This window comes from Euleptes europaea, chromosome 19 (assembly GCF_029931775.1).
Source record: "Euleptes europaea isolate rEulEur1 chromosome 19, rEulEur1.hap1, whole genome shotgun sequence".
In the NCBI taxonomy this organism is placed as follows: Eukaryota; Metazoa; Chordata; class Lepidosauria; order Squamata; family Sphaerodactylidae; genus Euleptes; species Euleptes europaea.
In genome coordinates, this window is record NC_079330.1 from 22,454,345 (window position 1) to 22,461,349 (window position 7,005).

Consider the following 7,005-nt stretch of genomic DNA (forward strand, 5'->3'; position numbering starts at 1 on the left):
GTGCTTGGCTAAATGGACATGTAATTACTTAGGCCGCTCCATAATTCAGCCCATCTTTTCAATAATTAAGATGCACTTTGGTGAGAGAAAGCAGCAAGCAAAGAAGTGACCTGCCGCTTCTTTCTCTCACCCCACTATTGAAGACTTTCACAGCTGGTCTGCAGAATGAACAAGTCATAAGAGTCTATGGAAAGTGAGGTTGAGTCCTCGAGGTGCTGAGAACTTCTCATGTTCAGCAGGGGAGCCTACCATTTTGGACACAGGAATGCATCTTGGCTCTGGTGCATAGGCATGTGTGTTTATGTGCAGGAATACTACGCTATCATGGAGAATGTACCTCCTATTTGGGGAACGGCCATGGCTCAGTGGTGGAGCATCTACTTGGCATACTGAAGTTCCCAGGTTCAATCCCCGGCTTCTTCAGTTAAGGAGAGTTTGTGGCTTACTTTTCAATGCTTAGGTTGTAATTAGTGGTGAATTGTATGGCTGGGACCATGAGTAGTGTTGCCAACCTCCAGGTGGTAGCTGGAGATCTCCTGCTATTACAGCTGATCTCCTGGTGGCAGAGATCGGTTCGCCTGGATGAAATGGCCAGTAGGAGAGTGCATTCAACAAAAGCCAAACAGAACCCCCCCTCCGAAAAATACCTTATTGGTATTTCGGGGGGGGGGGGGTTCACCTGAAAAAAATGGCAAAGATTGAAGGGAGATGAAAAACGGATCCCAAATAATGCCTTTGGGGGGGCATTATTTGGGCCATTTTGGCCCGCCATCATTTTTTTAAACTGGAGGGGGGATCCCTTCTGCCCCCTCCCTCCCTCTCCCCCTCACTTACCTGCTGGCTCTTCAGTTCTTCTTCATTTCTTCTTGCACCTGCCACCTCCAAACTCCACGTGGGCTTGGAGGTGGCAGGTGGCTGGAATTTTTCAGGTTTGGGTTTAATAGACCCAATTTTTTTTAGAAAAACGGAAAAAGCCGATATGGAGATTTGACTTTTTTGTGCATTTCCCCCCCAAAATTTCTGGGTCTATTAAACTTGAAAAATACCGGGGGGAAATGGTGCATACCCCTAATGGCCACTTTGGAAAATGGACTGTGTGGCATTATCTCCCACTGAGGTCCTTCCCCTTCCCAAACCTTGCCCTCCTCAGGCTCCACCCCCAAAATCTCCAGGTATTTCCCAGCCCAGAGCTGGCAACCCTACCTCAAATGTAAGCCTCAAATGGAAGAGAAAGAGGCCATTTTGCCCAGTTCCCACTAATTGCTGCAGCCCCCCCCCCTCCTGCTCGTCTCCTGATCTTCAAAGAGGAGTTTTGGGCTCTTTATGGAAAGCAGAGGAAGGACCACTCCCATAACTCCTTCCACGAACCCTTTCACAGGATCCAGCTCATCAACTGAACATGTACAGCTCTGTGTAAAAAAATTAGACTTTTTTTAAAATGGGAAGAATTCCTAATGCATTGGCTTCCCCTTGGAAATGAAGGCAGTCCAAAATCCAAGGAGAAATTTTGATAAGGACAATCCAACCAGAGTTTCATCCCATCCTTTTAAGCTTTCAATCCAAGGCTCGCTGGCCACCCAACACTTGGCAGAAGACACTTCTAATGCGTAGGCCAAGCAAGATGGAAACTGCTTCGGCGCATGCAATTGCCTGCTATTCTCAAGTGGTTTCGTACATCCAAGCATGTCTGGCAGAAGGCATTGTGTGTCATTTGCCATGTGTGAATCAACGGCCGGCTTAGTCCATGCCAAGCTAATTAAAACTAATTGTATCTGAAAGAATGAGCAATTTTTATGGAGATGGATAATCCACCTAGAGAAGGATGTTATTAGAGGAGACAAGGAACCTGAGAGAACGCTGGATAGTGCAGGGAGGAAGGCTGTTGTTGGCAGAAGGTTTTTGCAGATAATATTATAGGCCTCCTGTAAAGAGATACACATCCAGTTTCCCGGGTGTACAAGGCAATATGGCATAAGATAACTGGACCCTGTTGTTTCCTGATGAAGGAGCACCATTAGCGTTATCTCATAAGCAGAGCTCTTTTACAAAGAGGTCACTGTCAGAATTTAAAGACGAGTGGATCTCCCTCATTCTATTCCTTTACTAATCTATGGTTGTTGTTTTTCTGCCCTGCATTCCCCTTCCGAATTCTAGCTCAGCTAGGCGCATCTCCAGAATTGAGGCTTGTGCACATGTGGTGGTAAAACACCACCCAAAAGAATTGTTGATGCAGTCATCATCTTCATGGAGTTTCATCACGACGAACATGGCCGGGGGTATCACTGGAAGATCTCGGACTAGATAGAGTTTTGTGCTGGTCCTGTAGGGCTCTTATTAGCCATGATAAAATGGGACTTCCATGGACAGAAAGTAGTATACCTCTGAGCACAGATGTTATGGACATCCATTGTGGGAGGGATATTGTCTACTTGCCTGTTTGCAAACTTGCCTTGCGGGGCACCTTATTGACCTGGGTTGGAAACAGGATGCTGAACCAGGTGGACTTTCAGTCTGATCCAGCAACATTCTTCTTCGGCTTCTCTTCACGTCAAAAGCACCTTACAGGCTTCTTACGCCTAGGTTTATTCAGAAGTAATTCCCATTGACTTTAGCGGGGCTTACTCCTATGCAACAATGCTATGTACAGAGGTATGCAACAATGAATAGGAACATATATTTATTTTCACTGCCACAGTGACCTCATCCCTCACCCCATCCTGTTCTCATCAGTTGCAGCCATTTTGGCAAATAAGCTGTTTATCATTTCTTCTGGCAGCAGTCACCTTGGGAGCAGCTGCCACCCAAGCAAGCTAATAGGGCTTCTTCGAAAAGAAAGCTGCAATTTCGGAGGACCCAGGCTTCCTTCCAGATCTCCTTTCATCTGAACTTCTTCCCAGATGTTCGATTTCTGATGTATATGTTTCTGAAGTGAAACAGAAGCATTTGGAATCCTCTACAATTTCTATTTTTTTAAAAAATCTTAATTTTGTACAGTGTGTATGGACCATTCCTTTCCTTCATGCCTTTCCCATTCTTTGTGTTGATTATGCATGCCATTTCCAACCGTCAGAAGTGGCCTCGCTCTCCCCCTGCATTTCCCTGTGTTTTGCCTGTGTTTTCAGGATCCTGTTTTATCTAGAATTTGAAAACGAGGGGAAACACAGCAGGAACTCCCTGTGGAACTCCCTGCCCCAGGATGTGGTGATGGCTGCCAACTTGGAAGGCTTTAAGAGGGGAGTGGACATATTCATGGAGGAGAGGGGTATTCATGAATACTAGTTAAAATGGATAATAGTCATGATGCATACCTATTCTCTCTAGTATCAGAGGAGCATGCTTATTATATTGGGTGCGGTGGAACACAGGCAGGATGGTAGTGCTGCACTCATCTTGTTTGTGGGCTTCCTAGAGGCACCTGGTTGGCCACTGTGTGAACAGACTGCTGGACTTGATGGGCTTTGGTCTGATCCAGCAGGGCTTTTCTTATGTTCTTATGAGACCAAGGCAACCTCTGACGGTTGGAAATGGCATGCATAATCAAAGCAAAGCCCCAAAATTGTTGGAGGGGTGGCCTTGAGGGAAAGAGCCATGCATAAAAGGCCTGCATGTTTTGACAGAAAATGTAGTCCTGCCATGTGCAGGGCAGAGATGTGGGTATCTTCGTCTTCTAAAGGCAATTATACCCCCGAATGCCATTCCTTTAATTAGGAGCTTATTAATAAACCCATCTTGTTCTCAGATTCCCTCCTCACTACAGTACCGTAGTTCATTAGCTCAAGAAGAAGCAATTTAGCTTCCCTCAGATAACAGCATCTGCCACTAATCACATCAAGAAGCTATGTACGGAGGTATCTGAAGTCCGAGTGCTTTGTGTGTGTAGGAGAAGACATCTTTACTATTTTGAGAGGGCAAAAAAAAAAAAAAAAACACCCAGCCAACTCCAAGGGAAAATGTCCTCCCCCGTGGGAGAAAGATGTAAAGCCTTTGCAAGTCTAGAGGAATTTGGCAGTCTCTTAGAACATATGTGAAATCAGATTGTCTCATACAAATAGGGATGAGTCAATGTCCCCTTTTGCTTTCTCCAGAGGTCCACTTCTGTGGAGCTAGTCAAAGCAGGAGAATGATAAAATTAATCCCCAAATTGAAGTATATGAAGTTGGCAACACATTTCAGATCATCTGCAACCTTTTCCTCTCTCCACTGCTAACACATACTGATACCACGTACAGTAGGATTGCCAACCTCCAGGTACTCCGCAAAAAAGAAAAAGAGGCTCTGTATTTTGTCTTGTCATCTTGTTCACTTTTTGTCACTTTAAATTATAGTTACTTATGTTCATATAATATAGTTTGTTGTGCTGTTTCTTTGCTTGCAACCCCCAGGTACTAGCTGGAGATCCCCTGCTATTACAACTATTCTCCAGTCGATAGAGATCAGTTCCCCTGGAGAAAATGGCCACTTTGGCAATTGGGCTCGATGGCGTTGAAGTCCCTCCCCTCCCCAAACCCCGCCCTCCTCAGGCTCTACCCAAAAAACCTCCCGCCGATAGTGAAGAGGGACCTGGCAACCCTAATATACAGTCAAGAAGACTAGGTGTGTACTAATGCTTTTTTCTGGGTGAATGAGGCCCACTTTCCAATTCAATCAGGACCAAATTCACTCTGTGGATGCCTAAGAGTAAGGCAGAAATTTTCTTTTCTCCTCCTTCCTCTCCTGTGCTAAAGAGAGCACTGGTTTAGGTTTTACATCTGGATGAAGAAGATAACACAGAGAATTTCAAAGCATCCCTGATATGATCCTGGGTCTTACCAGCTTGCTCTCCCACCAGGCTTGCCGTTTGCCCACCCATGCCATGCCCAATCCCTTGTCCTCAAGAAACAGAGGAGAAAATGTGGCCAGAAAATTGCCGCCATTGGGACACTGTAGGGATTTTCCCATGTTTCTATGGCAACCCTGCGTTACCCACTATCCCAATGGTGCCACTGGACTCCTGTTTTGAGAGCCGGCATGGTGTAGTGGTTAAGAGCAGTGGACTCTAATCTGGAGAACTGGGTTTGATTCCCCACACCTTCACATGAGCGGTGGACTCTAATCTAGTGAACTGGTTTCCCACAGGAAGCCTGCTGGGTGAGCTTGGCCTAGTAACATTTCTCCCAGAACTATCTCAGCCTCACCTACCTGTTGTGGGGAGAAGAAGGGAAGGAGATTCTTCTGCCTACATTCAATGGGGAAATTTCAGCACAAGGATGCAAAAAATGATGCAGGGGTAGTCCTGCATCCCAGTCCGCTATTTAGGACTGGGCGGAGTGCCTTATTGCACCCCAATTTGAATGTTTCTTGGATTCCCTCGGGGAGATCCCCGAGGGACATGGTGCTCTGGCCAGCGCTCTACCGGAAGTCAGAATGATGCTAAATTAGACAACTGTGGGATTGACTAGCACAAGGGAGAAGTAAAATCAAAATGGGGGGTTTTTGGATCGAAAGCATGAGGATAAGAATGTCAAGGTCATCTCCAGCAGAAATTTAATAAGCGGTGTCTTTCTGAGCGTGGAGCTGCAACAGTATGGAATACATAGTCTCTACTTGGGTACAAATCCATGTAGTGTTTAGTCATTGCAGACATGTGAATTAACAACCTGGGGAAGGACAATGCAAATAAACAGAAGCCAAGTGTGCCTGCACCAATGTGATCTGGCGCTGGTTCCAGCTGCGCGTTGTCACTTCCAGCCGGTGACAGTGGCTGCCTTCCAACCACACCAGCCGGTCCCTGCCAACACTTGTTGACAGTTTTCCCAGAATAGCATATTGCAATAGTGTGACTTGCTGACCTGGCTTATGTCTGATCCCGTGGAACCTCTTCCAGGCTTGCATTTGGTGCATTGTTCCAGCCCGGGGTTGTGTGGAAAGTAGAATTGCCAACCCCCAGGTGGTGGCTGGAGATCTCCCACTATTACAACTGATCTCCAGGCGACAGAGATCGGTTCCCCTGGAGAAAAATGGCCGCTTTCGCCATTGGACTCTATGGCATTGCTCTCCCCTCTCCAAACCTCGCCCTCCTCAGGCTCCACCCCCAAAATCTTCCAGTAATACCCAACCCAGAGCTGGCAACCCTAGAGCCCATGGAAGCCACCATTTAGGGGCCAGGGCATCCTCTGAGTGACACGGTTGCCTGAGAATAGGCATGAGTGGATCGCCATTACTTTGTTATTCTTGAATTTCACTCTGGCCTACATTCTACTTGGCCTTAGTTTAACAAGGATTTTTTTTTTTACAACATGTCAATTTCAAATTGTAAAGCATCCTGAGCCCACATTTTGTGAGAAAAGGCAGCCTAAAAAAAAGTAAACCAAAAACCAAAAACATGAAGCTGTCTTATACCCTTGGTCCACCCAAGTCAGTATTGTCTACTCAAACCGGCAGCGGCTCTCCAGGGTCTCAAGTAGAGGTCTTTCACATTACCTACTTGCTTAGTCCCTTTAACTGGAGATGCCAGGGATTGAACCTGGGACCCTTCTGTCCAAGAAGAGGCTCTACCACTGAGCCACAGCACCTCCCCTAAAGTGATTAATTAAATAAATGCATCTAACTCATTCACTGGAGCAGGCGCACGTTGCTTCAGTTTGCTTCGGCTCCCCATGTTATTAATTCACAGATGTGCATGGACTAAACAGTACAAAAAAGCAATCTTGGTGATGAATGCTTGATCACCCCTGTTTGGATCACCATTTGTGAGCAAATGGAAACTCACAGCAAAACGTGCTTTTGTTTTTGTTCCATAATGCTAAGAATTGGATTGTAAATACTTGGTGCATGCACGGGTAACTCAAGGCATTCCCACAACTGTTCCTTCCCCCTTCACACCTCTGTCCCCTCCAAAGGTAAAAGATTTCCTGAAAAAAACACACACATTTTCTGCTCAAACCATTTGCTACTCAGTTTACAAAACAGGTTGCTTAGGAATAAGCTCTTCACAGCCAGGAAGTCCAGTACTGGACAGAAACATAA